The 13,374-nt window shown below is 38.1% G+C and overlaps 1 protein-coding gene across 2 annotated transcripts in view; it reads left to right on the top strand.

Moving 5' to 3' along the window:
* LOC140211072 (receptor-type tyrosine-protein phosphatase gamma-like) overlaps positions 1-13,374 on the top strand; it is a 677,613-nt gene that overhangs the window by 372,521 nt on the left and 291,718 nt on the right. The gene's annotated exons all lie outside the window — the stretch shown is intronic.

The following is a 13,374-nucleotide window of genomic DNA, read 5'->3' on the forward strand; positions in this document are numbered from 1 at the left end:
GGGTTTCCATGACAACATCAGCCATTTATTTTGTATCATGTGTCAAAACCTAATGTAGTAAAGCATGTACATAGACCATAATGTAATGTTGATTTTGAAATGTTCACTGGCAGATTTATTTTTCCCAAAAGCCCAGTTACTGCAGCAGTAAAAATGTTTGGTTAAAATTCACTTCCGTTTCATAACATTTGCAAATTCTTAATAATTTATCATATTTATTTTAAATGCTGTGAAATGTTCTTTATGTCTGCATACAGAAATGGATGTTATATTTTGTTTAGGGCAAGACATTTCATGCAGTCAGCTGAAATGCTTTTCTGCTCAGGACAAATTAGTAGGTATTGTCAGTGGAGGAAAAATTGCATTATCTTACTTACGTACGTACTTGCTTTAAGTTGCTGCTGCTTGCCTTTGCACAATGTCTTGTTTTTGGCACAAGGTATATTACTGATTAATAAATTATGTGTCTTGCAGTATTTGTGAGATTACAATCAGCCACATTTACCAATAGAAGTATCTTTTCCAGCTAAGGAATATCCAGAATTTCAGATTGTTTAATACTATGGGAATTTTTTAAGAGTTTACTAGCTGCCAAATGCAACTTCAACAAGTTTGCATCATAGACAAATCAAACTGAAATCATGTTTAGTTAAATTGAATTTTGTTCGAAAAATTAAATATTAATTTATGGCAGAAGTACTTTGGCTTTTCAGTTGTGACAATTACATACAAAGATAATATATGATTAAAAATGTAAAGACTTTTTGTTTATCTTATTTTAATTATTCAGAATATGATTCCTCTGATCGATCATTTCCTAAACAGTGCTAAATTTTCTCTAAGCTAAAAGTCCATTCCATATGCTTGATCTATCATTTCTTAAAGATTCTCTAGAAATTAGCAAAGTCTGTCATTCCTGTGCCCAGATCTTCTTCATCGAAGAAGGCGAATGCAATGTTGGCATTCATTTCTAGAGGAATAGAGTATAGGAGCAGGGATGTGATGTTGAGGCTCTATAAGGTGCTGGTGAGACCTCACTTGGAGTACTGTGGGCAGTTTTAGTCTCCTTACTTAAGAAAGGATTTGCTGACATTGGAGAGGGTACAGAGAAGGTTCACTAGAATGATTCCAGGAATGAGAGGGTTAACATATGAGGAACGTTTGTCCGCTCTTGGACTGTATTCCTTGGAGTTTAGAAGAATGAGGGGAGACCTCATAGAAACATTTCGAATGTTGAAAGGCATGGACAGAGTGGATGTAGCAAAGTTGTTTCACATGATGGGGGAGTCTAGTACAAAAGGGCATGACTTAAAGATTGAAGGGTGCCCATTCAGAACAGAAATGCGAAGAAATTTTTTTAGTCAGAGGGTGGTGAATCTATGGAATTTGTTGCCACGGGCAGGCAGTGGAGGCCAAGTCATTGGGTGTATTTAAGGCAGAGATTGATAGGTGTCTGAGTAGCCAGGGCATCAAAGGTTATGGTGAGAAGGCGGGGGAGTGGGACTAGATGGGAGAATGGATCAACTCATGATAAAATGGCGGAGCAGACTCGATGGGCTGAATGGCCGACTTCTGCTCCTTTGTCTTATGGTCTTATTGATTACTTAGATGCAGGTTTCCCCCGCCATCCGAAGGTAGAGCGTTCCTATGAAACGGTTCGTAAGCCGGAATGTCATAAAGCGAAGAAGCAATTACAGTACCATTTACTTATATGGGAAAAAATTGTGAGCGTTCGCAGACCCAAAAATAACCTACCAAATCGTGCCAAATAACACATAGAACCTAAAATAACAGTAATATATTGTAAAAGCAGGAATGATATGATAAATACACAGCCTATATAAAGTAGAAATACTTCTCTACAATCGTTGCCGCACTGTTCTCCGTAGTGAAAATCTCACGCAAGCGCTCTCGGCAGAAACACTCTCTCCAGTAACCTTTAAGCTATGAAGCTGCCAAATCATACCAATTAACGCATAAAAATACACAGCCTAGATAAAGTAGAAATAATGTATGTACAGTGTAGTATCATTTATCAGAATTGGGAAGACAGCGCCGATCACACTGATGATGGTGTGTTAGGCTGAGTCGTTGGGGTGGTGCAGTGGTCCCCACCCTCTGGGCCGCCGACCGCTACCGATTCGCGAAGAATGCAGCGGTACAGCAGGGGCCGGAACGCACCCAACGTATCTTTAAGAAAAAAGCCGAAATAAACAAGGTAATTAATTAGGTGCCGCCTGGCACATGAATGTCGGCCCAGATCAGAGGCGACGCTCGCCTCTGATCTAGGTCGACAGTTACATGCCGGGTGGCACCTAATTAATTAGCTTGTTTATTTCGGCTTTTTTCCTTAAAGATGTGCTGGGTGCCTCCCAGCTACCGCTGCATTCTCCACGGATCGGTATTTGTCCGTGGCCTGGGGGTTGGGGTGGTGGGACGCTGGGGTGTCATCTCAGCATCGTCTATTTCCATCAGGGCAGGCAGGTCATTTTCTTCTATGTCTGCCTGTCTGGATGTCGAAGGTTGAGGTTCATCGTCTGCTGTGGCTGATGTGGAAGGCTTGCTTGACTGCTTAGCCTCGCACATTTTTCTATCATACAGTTCTTTGTAAGCACTCAAACCATCTCGCAAATATGTCCTAAACCGACGTACCCTTTCAAAATTAAAGTCTTACTTTATCATTGCAGCGAAAATCTCACGCAGTTGCTTCACGTTCAGTTCCTGGATGACTTCACTTTTGGTCCGTTCACTACTGCATTTGGTTTCGATTCTTATCCTTTCCTCTGTCAAATGCACCAGCTCTTCATCTATCAGTTCTTGGTCATGGGATGCCAAAACCTCTTCAACATCATCTTCGTAAACTTCCACAAGCCAAACTCACTTTGTCCTTACTTTGTTCACCACGATCGAAACACTTAATTATGTCTAGTTTTACACTAAGTGTAACACCCTTATGAGCTCTTTTAGGCTTTTCCGATACCTTAGAACTCATCTTGCTAACGGCTGCTCACAGGCATGTTTAAGCAATGCCTGCTAGAATGCAGTTCCGAGGGAGGAGCTTGGCTGCTCAGGGCGTGCGCTGTCTTTTATCGTGCGCTGCTTCTTTCACAACAGTGAAAACACCTGTTAGCGAAAACAGGGCACTAATGTAGGTCTTTCGTAACAGTGAGGTTTCGTAAAGCAAACGTTCGAAAACCGGGGGACACCTGTACTTTTATTTTTGAGGTTCTCCCGATATAGAACAATGGCCATTTCTACTGTCATTGTTTACTCCTTAATACCAGGAAAATCATCCATCTGCTTTGCTTCTCATGTCAGGCACTTAAAATTTCATTTTAAGAGGACTGGAGTATAAAAGCAAGGATGTAATGCTGTTTATAAGGCATCGGCTAAACTACGTTTGTAGTATATATGTTAGGAAGGATACGTTGGCATATATTAAGAATATGCTGGTATTGGAAAGGGTCCAGAGGAGGTTTATGAGAACTATCGGGGATGAAAGGGTTACTGTATGAGGTGCTGTTTAGAAGGTTGATAGTGGCTGTCATTGAAATCCACTGAATATTGAAAGGCCTGGACAGAGTACAAATGTAGAGAATGTTTCCAGTAGTGGGATAATCTGGGATCAGAAGGTACAACCTCAGAATAAAAGGATTTCCTTTTAGGACAGATGAGGAGGGATTTATTTCGCTAAAGAGTGGTGAATTTGAGGAATTCATTGCCACAGACAGCTCTGGCAGCCAAGTCATTGCATATACAGTATTTAAAGCAAAGGCTGATAGGTTTTTGATTGGTAAGGGTATCAAAAGTTATGGGAAGAAGGCAGGAGAATGGAGTTGAGAGGGAAAAAAATGTCAGCTACATTCAAATAGCAGAACAGACTTTATGGGCTGAATGGCTTAATTCTGCTCCCATGTCTTTTGTTCTCATGGACTAAGACTAAATTTGGGTACATTTCAAATTGATAATTCAGCTATTTAAAATGACTTACTCCAATAGTACTCTTTTAAAAAAAATCCCTGTTTTTTTTTGTTTTTTTTTATTATAAAACATCTTTATATTAACAATGTTAAATGGAGAGTCTAATGCAAGCTTTTGGCTTCACACTTAGTTATTTCAGTATCATTCATAGAATGTGTGTAGCCCCCAGAATAATCAAGGTTTCTGAAACTTTTCTGACAAATGGTTTGACAAATATTCCTACTGGTTACAGTGCTCATATTGCATCTGTGTCATACAGATATGCTTGAGGTGCAGTCATGTGGCATCAGCCAAATATATAGCTGTTATCCCTTGGCTGCTGACCAACAGACGAACTGCAACCTACTGTATTTGTGGTCTTTCCAGAAGTCAGATATAACTTAGGTTTTGGTTTGTAAATGAAAAATAATCATGCCATTGAACATCGAATTTATATTAGTCATCTGCATGATGTATGCTTACTTACAGTATTTCATTCTCAGTGTGTTTGGTGCTAAGCTGGTCAGAAAAGAAGCAGAGTATTCAGTTTCTGCCTTTTAGGTTTCTTGCTGAATTGAGAAACAATTGATCTGCACAGCATAGTTACACCAGTAAAACATTAATTATAATGACCTTCTTGATCACGTGGGCTTGTCGCAATTTATTCATGCAGATTTCCTTGCTTTCTGGCCACCCACTAAACTTGTCTTGATGAAGGGTCTTGGTCCGAAACATTGGCTGTTTATTAATTTCCAAAGCTGCTGCCTGAACTGTTGAGTTTTCGGGCATTTTGTGTGCATGCAGAAACAGCCAGTCATATGAAACAGTGTTATTGTTCATTGCTAGGAAATTTGCGTAGGATGTTGTGCTTCAATTATATGGGAATTGGTGAGACACATCTGTACAATGTTGATCTCCTTAATGCGGAGGAAATTTTCTGAATTAGATGGGTTGGTTTATGAGAAAGGTTGAACAGGCTCAATATGCATCTGCTGGACTTCGAGTGAAAGAAACTTACTTGAAGCAAGTGAGATCTTGAAAGGTCTCGAAAGGATGAAAGTGGAAAAGACTTAACTTCTTGTTAGAAAGTCCAGAACAAAGGTCGCTGTTTAATTGAGACTGAGATAAGGCATTTTTATTTCTCTTGGGTGGTCCTGAATAAAAGGTACACAACTAAAAGATGATTCACAAGGCTTAGAAAGTAACAAGGCAAACTTCAATCATATTTTAGGCTGTATTCATCATGAGCATGCTTAAAAAGAACGTAAAACATAATTCTGATTAAATAGACCTTTATCTGTTGGGTCTCTGTTTAAAGTGATTATTGTAAATTTTTGTGCCCAATGCTGCAACACACAATTTAAATGCAAGTTCAGTTTTCCATGGTAGAGTAAGCTCCAGAAAGTTTGAAGAAATGCTTAAGTAAAAGCATCCAAGCAATAATGGAAACAGGGCAGCTGGTTTTAAACTTTGGATAAACACAAGATAAAATACATGGAGAGGAGAAATAGGTAATGACTGGGATATTTATCTCTCATAATTGGAAGATTATTGTTATCTTTCTCTGAGCATGCTAGGTCCCACACAAATTGTCACTGAGCTACATCTAGGCTCTTTGGTTTTCCATCAGTAACTTCAGGCATTTAAAGCATAAAATAAATGCTGATAAAAGCAAATTAGCAAAGAAAAGCTGATCCAACCATGATGTGAACTATGATATTAATCATATATTCAGATATAACTAAGTAACATCATGATAATCAGTACCTTCCATATGTTTACTGATACTAATTAATTTATTCTGCTTCCTATACATTCAAGTTTATTTAGTGTGCCAGACAACATATTTTAACATATTTTACATATACACATTTTCCCATTGTACATTTTAGGGATCTGATCTGTTAGCTTGTGGTAAATGCACTACAAGAATTACATTTCAACAACAGTTTAATTTTCAGAATGACATTAAGCTGATTGCCCTAGAAATTGATTCGTTACCTTTTAGTGACATTTCAACAGTTTTGTAGGTTACCCCAAAGCAATTTGTGGAGATTCCAAAAGGGTAAATATTTTCAGTTGCATCATTAGTTTGTTCTGTGGCACAGCATACTGGATCAGTTTCAGCACTGAATCCTCAAATGATCTGGCACAAGTTTTTCCAACATTTAGTCTCTCAATTGATTGTGGACTTCAGGAAGGGAAATCGTGAGAACACTCACCAGTCCTCATTGAAGGATCAGAAGTGGAAAAGGGTGGTTTTAAGTTCCTGGGTGTCAATATCTTTGAGGATCCATCCTGAGCCCAACATATTGAGGCAATTACAAAGAAGGCATGATGGCGGCCATGTTTCATTAGGAGTTTGAGGAGAATTGGTATGTCACAAAGACCCTTGCAAATTTCTACAGATATACCATGGAGATCATTCTAACTGGATGTATCACTATCTAGCATGGAGGGGCTATTGAACAGATCAAAAAAAGCTGCAGAAAGTTGTAAACCCTGCCAGCTCTATTATGGACATTAGCCTTCCCAGCATTCTGGGCACTTTCAAAAGGCAATGCCTCAGAAAGGTGCTATTCACCATTAAGGATCCTCATCACCTAGGACAGGCTTTCTTCTCATTGCTTCCATCAAGGAGGAGGGTCAGGAGCCTGAAGACAGACCACTCAACATTTCAAGAACAGGTTCTTGCCCTCCACCGTCAGATTTCTGAATGGACAATGAACCCATGAACACTATCACAGTATTTTTTTCCTCTCATTTTGCACTATTTATTTAATTTAGTTTTCTTTTTTATATATATTGTAATTATAGTTATTATTTATTGCAAAGTACTGCTGCTGCAAAACAATAAATTTCATGACATATGCAAACAATACTAAAACTAATTCTAATTCTGATTCATAAAATACATTCAGGTAGAAACCACCAAATTAGATCTGCAGTAGGAGATTGCTTCCTTGGAATCAGAAGAAGAAAAGTAAGTTTTTGAGCAGTGCAAAGGGTAACAAGGCAGGAGATTGACTGGAAAGTATCTCCCCATACTAACTTCCAACTATGCCTGCCAAAGGGTTGCCCTATCCCTCCCATTACTATGTACAGAAATTAATAAATTTTTGATAAGTAATGTGATAATTCTGGCAAATAACAACCCTATCTCATTACAACTTATTTTTCAATTGTGGAGTTCCATAACTCCCATAAAATATATGTGCATATGCAAATGTTTTTCTGCATTTGAAGTCCATGAATAACACAGCCTACTTGCAATGAAGTGGTCCTCACTGATCTGCTACCCCATCCATTCCACTGAAACTCAACCCAGTCTATGTCATGCGCCCACCTAACCCTTCCGGTCCATTGCCACAGTGTTTCTCCATTGCTGAGGCTTTCAGATCCTACTCCCCAATTATGGTCCTAATCCTGCTCCTTTCACCATTCCCCAGTTCTGTCTCAGCCTTCTAATCAGCAGAGGTAAGTCTTCAGTGAAAGTTTGCAAGTTGAAGGCCTGTTCTATTATATATACTGCCTTAGTCCTCATGCAGTTGAATTTGGATGCCAGGAGTTTTTTCACAAAACTGGCATGAAAACCTTGCTCAAAAGCTGCACTGATGTACAGGTCTTCCTCAGATTGTAGCAAGGTTCTGTTCCTGTCAACTGTCTGTAACCCAAACTATTTACAAGTCTAAAGTGCAGACACATACGGAGTTCCACCCAGCAGAAAATGCCTGAAACCCCACAGCAGCTGCCAAATCCATGCTGCCTTTCTCTGAAGAACTCATTCAAGAATATTTTCTGTGATTGTCAGTGATAGCTCATCAGACTGATTGGCCTAAGAGTTTTGCAGCATTTTGATCTGGTCACAGTTGCCCTGCAGATGGTGCCATCCTACACTAAACACCAAATTAAAGCAGATCTTTAGCAAATGCTCAAGGAAACTTGTTGGCTTTCTACAACTCAGTGAATGTTGCATAGATCTTCTGCCGCTGAATACATAACCTCGCCTAATATAGAAATCAATTTGTTCATTTTCTGTGTTGTTTATTAGCTGTGTTGGTTATAAATTCAAGTCTTCCATTGCTGTATCCTCGGGGTCAATGGCATTGGTCAATACTGTAAATCAAAAGTTTAGAACAATCAATTCTCTTGCATCTGTGTGTTTATGCATGTTTGTGGGATTTGGGAGAGAGATAACAGAATCTCTGCCCACATATCCACCAGGTCAATATCTTGTTGAATCCTTTGACAGCCTTTCTTGAGATCCATAACTCTGCCAATTTTTGTGTCTACCTATTTACATTTTTCCCTGAATCATTTGTTATATCTAAAAAACACAGAGGTCCCAGCATTCTTCCTCGTAGAATACCTCTGGTCGTGGATATCCAGTCAGAGTAACACCCATTCCCTATTACTCTGTTTTTGTAGCCAAACCAAATTTCAATCCAGTCTAACAAGTCTCTATAGTTCTCCTGTGCCTTAATCTTCTGGATTAGTTTACCATGAAGGATCTTGTTGAAAGCTTTACTAAAGTCCATGTATACAACATCTTCAGCCTCTGTCCTCATCATTTATTTTCATCACCTCCTCAAAGAATTCAGTTAAGTTTGCAGGGCATGTTCTCCCCCACACAAAGCCATGGTTATTATCCCTAATAAGTCTATATTTTTCCAAATGTGAGTAGATCCAATCACTTCAATAATTTCCACACCAGCCTATACTTGTCTCTGCTGCCCTTTTAAGCAAATGAACACGAGACAGAGAATAAAGAGAGTGTGAAGATTTCTGTCAAGACCCCAGCAATCTCCTTTCTTGTCTCTCAATAACCTGAGATAGATTAGGCCCTGGGATCTTGTCTGTCCTGAGGTTCTTCAAGAGGCTCAATATTGCCTCCTCCTTTATATCACCATGCCACAGAATATCAGAGCATATTGATAGCAAGGATACTAAATGTCATTAAATTTGCACAACAGTATTGTTTTGCTGACTTTGAAATAAGCTCTCAACAAGGAACTGGCAGTCTTTATTGTGAAAACGTTCTTTGCTGGTGATCTGAAGTCAAGCATGCAGTATGTTCTGCAGGATCTCTTGCATTCAGCATCTGCCAAGTATTTAAGCCAGTTGACCAGCCAATCTTATTATTTTCCTCATAAAGCACAATTTAAGTTAACATTATATAGAGTGTGCATTGCAAAAACTGGCGTGTGTTGAATTGTGGTTTATCTAAGATATCAAGACCGTTTAAAAATGTGCTACTATCATTTTAAGTCCCTCATTTTGAAGAACTGTCGTGTGAGCTACAATATGCATACATAAAATTATTTATCTTAGAGCCAGATAGTTCCTCAGTCTTAACTGTTATCTCAGTGTCTTTGAAAATTGATAAACCTGATGTAATAGCTTCAGATTTTCAGAGTTTCTATTTAACTATTTTGTTCATAGAGTAAGTCCTGTGTTGCAGGCACAACAAACAGTATAAACTGAAAAAAATAAGGTGGAATCCATACATGTTTGGTAATTCAGTGTTGAACTCAACGTGTTGAAATGACGAAGTCATAGTGCATTTCAAGGAGTTAAGGTGTTAAATTCTGATGGTTTTGCCATTCATTTTGCCTAGTATTTCTGGTAGGGTACAGTTAAATTACTGCTTACAGCTATTAGTATGATCTGAGGAAAATCCGAAATATGATTAAGCTTGTGTTTTATGATATTCATCCATAATTGCATGATTTCCCAAATATGAGATTTCCATGCATTATTATACATTGGAACAATTCATTCCATGGGGAATTAAGCCTTCATCTTTCACTCATTGTTGTAGTTTTGTATTTATTTTTGCTAAGCAGTTTTCCAGTCCTTTCTCAAAGGAATTAAATGGATAGAATTAGCTGTCTAAGCTGGGAGTCTGTTCCACCTGATAAGAATTCTGTGGGGAAAATAATTTGTCTTAATCTCCAATTTTGCTTTTACATTATTCATTTTCTGACATGTTGCCTGTTCTGTGCTCACACCCTAAATTAAGTAATGTGCTATAATTCATATTGTCCATGGCTTTCAGCATTTCAAAGACTTATTCAAGGGCTTCCTCAATGTTTCTTTTCCAACAAAATGCTCAATCAGAGATTTTGTGGTCATGATTTAATGCCCTAAGACCCGGAATCAATGATATAATAATTATATTTTGTGAAAATAAATAATTTGGATGAGTCATCTTCTTTAAAAGATTTTGAAGTAACTCCCCATTAAGGAAGGTCATTAAATCAGTTGACCAGTGACTTTTGTAGCTCTGTTGGACTCTTTCAAAGATGCTTTCTTTTTGGGTGTCTCATAGCTAAGTGTGCTATTACCAAAGATTTCAAGCTAATGCATGCCTTTTCCTTTATTAACTGACTCATTAACGTTAAAAATGAACTACTTATTACAAAAAGGATAGGAATGACATGCTCCCTTTGAGGAACCTACAATGAATTTTAGCTCAAGCTTATATATTTGAGTTTCTACTAAGTATACAATGACAAACTTGCCATTAGGAAGACGCAGCTTGAAGTATGTATGTATGTATGTATTTATTTATTTATTTATTAGCATACAGCACGGTATAAGCTTTTCCGGCCCTTTGCACTGTGCCACCCAGCAACCCCTGATTTAACCCTAGCCTAATCATGGGATAATTGTGGGCCGAAGGGCCTGTACTGTGCTGTACTATTCTATAATTTAACTGGTATGACCTTGGACTGTGGGAGGAAACCAGAGCACCTGGAGGAAACCCATAAACTCCTCACAGGTAGTGGCGGGAAATGAACCCAGGTCACTGGTACTATAAACATTGCACTATCCACTGCGCTACTGTGCTGCCCATCTGGAGGTTCTTGGGAATAAAATCTGTTATGTTTTGTAACTCCAAAACTTAAAACTAATTGAAAGAAAAACACTGCACTGGCAGATGCATACCAACTTTATTTTTTTACTTTAGTGAGGTGCACACGTACTGTATGATATGGTGGCGTAATGAATACTTAGTCATTGACAATGGAGCACAGTTTGTCGCAGAACAGTTTCCGTCATAGTGACATGGAGGCTTAATGACGTATGCCATGCATGTACTTTTACATACAACCTGTAATGAATTAGGTAAGCAACAAAGAATGCTTAATCAAACAATATATTTACAATATTACTCAAATATTAAATACATAACACTCCATCCCACTTAGCTATAAACTCCAACTCGAAATAGAATGCATCTCTATATATACAATTTAAAATTTACTGTGTTTTGGAAGTCTATAGTTCTCAACCAGAGGATCACTCTGCTTGGCAGGAGGGGCTTTGGCTATGAAATAATCTCAGGTTCTGTGGCCTTTAGGAATTGACTCTGGGACTGCAGGAAGTGTTTCTGACAACTCTGCACACCTTACTTTTCTAACAGTTGACTCTGCTCTCCTCAAATGATTGATGTGTCATCCCCAGATGACATCAGACACAAACTCCACTGTGTAGCGGAGTGGTCCAGTTCTGTCCTTAGTCTTTCCAAGTACCCACTTTTGATCACCTTTGTAGTCCCGTACTACGAATGTTTGTCCAGGAATGAAACACTGAACTTCCTTGTTTCAGGAGCCCTCAGTTTGTCTCAGCTTCTTATCATGCATACGCCTCTGAGGTTGGTTTTGAGGAGATGCAAGCGTGAGTGCAATCGATGACCGAGGAACAGCATAGTTGGTGAGTTCTTGGTTGTGGAGCGTGCCACAATGCGATATGCAAGGTGGGAATCGGCGATCTTCTGATTCAATGTCATTGTAGTGAGTTCTGTTGACATTACTTGCAGTACATTCTTTAGACTCTGGATAAATCTTACCGCCAAGCTACTTGTAGCTGGAGGGTATGGTGAGGATGTAATGTGTGTTAATCCATTCATTTTCAGGAATGATTGAAACTGTTCCACAACAAACTGTGCTCCATTGTCAATGACTAAATATTCTGGAACTCCAGTCCTTGAGAAGATGCTTCTCAACACATCAAGAGCGTGTGAGGCTCTAGTGAAGGTTATTTATCTCTCTATCTGCAAAATTTCCCCCTCTGTTTAATGTGTAGGTATTTGGGATCCTGTTGAGATTGTCTGGTAAGAAACCATCCACCTCCTTCTGGTCACTTCCATCATTCCTCTTGGGAACCTTTGCAGAACCTGGGGACATGTTTCCCAGACACATTACCCTACAGCAAAAATGTATTCATTATCCAGATGATAATGCTTTAAGAGAATAATGAGATTTTTTTCAACAAGCTCTTGAATAATCGGCTGCAAATTGCATTTGGATGAGCTTCGTCTTATATCAGTGAATTGCCATAGAAATCAGCCATGAGGATCGTAAAAAGACCAAGAAAATAAGATGCACTTTATATCTGCTAGAATTGCAGGTGTTCTTTCAAACCCAAAATATTTGCAGTGAGCATCACTGCTTTTTATTCAGGAAAGACATAAGGTTATACAGACATGGTAGTTTGGTCTTGAAACTAGTCTGCAATTCTTCATGGAAAAACAGACAAATACCTTGATTTTAAAAAAAGTATTGAATGGAACCTGCAATTTGAATTTCTTATTGGCTTGTCAGGGGAGTAAAGGACTGGGTACATCCTCCTCTCTGGTATAGTTCCCTCCATTGTTTGGTTTTACTCTGAAAAGGGAGTTTAAAAGCACATGACATATTTCAGAAATTTAGAATTAGGCTAATTTTTCATATTTTACAAGTATTGAAGGTTGTATAATATCCCAGATGATTTCTTAAAGCATGATGTTGTGACTGGATGAATAGGTATTGAGTAACACATTAGAAAAGATGAAAGGGTATTTGTGCATGCACATAAAAAATCAAATTTTGTTTTTGATAATCAAGTACACATACTTAAGAGGATTAATTAGTTGTCATTAATCTATTATGATTGCCATTACATTTCGAAAGGCAATGTTTTAACATACACAAGTGATTGAATAAAATAAAAATGTATATACCACAATAAAGATGGTAACTACAGTTTGAAAGATGTACTTATTCGCCTTCTGATTAATTTGCAGTGGTACCATCAAAAGATGTTTTTATAGGGAGTAATTAACTGAACACATCTAATTACTGCATTAAAATTATCTTCCTAATTGTCTGATTTTACAGAAGGTCATTTTGATATAGTGTTCTTCATTCTCCTGTGAAAAGTATTCTGCTGGGATTTTAGATGTTGTATGAGGACAAGATTGCTGAATGTGTGTGACTTAAGTGATGTAATTTTCATTGATTAATGAAGGCTTTACTAAAGGGTTACATGATTTTTAATTACTTCATGTTGATTTTTTTAACCAATTCATTTAGAATTGTAACAGAATAAATGCAGAAAATATCTATTTAAAATAACTCCTTTATAAAT

Source organism: Mobula birostris, chromosome 16 (genome assembly GCF_030028105.1).
Source record: "Mobula birostris isolate sMobBir1 chromosome 16, sMobBir1.hap1, whole genome shotgun sequence".
NCBI lineage: Eukaryota > Metazoa > Chordata > Chondrichthyes > Myliobatiformes > Myliobatidae > Mobula > Mobula birostris.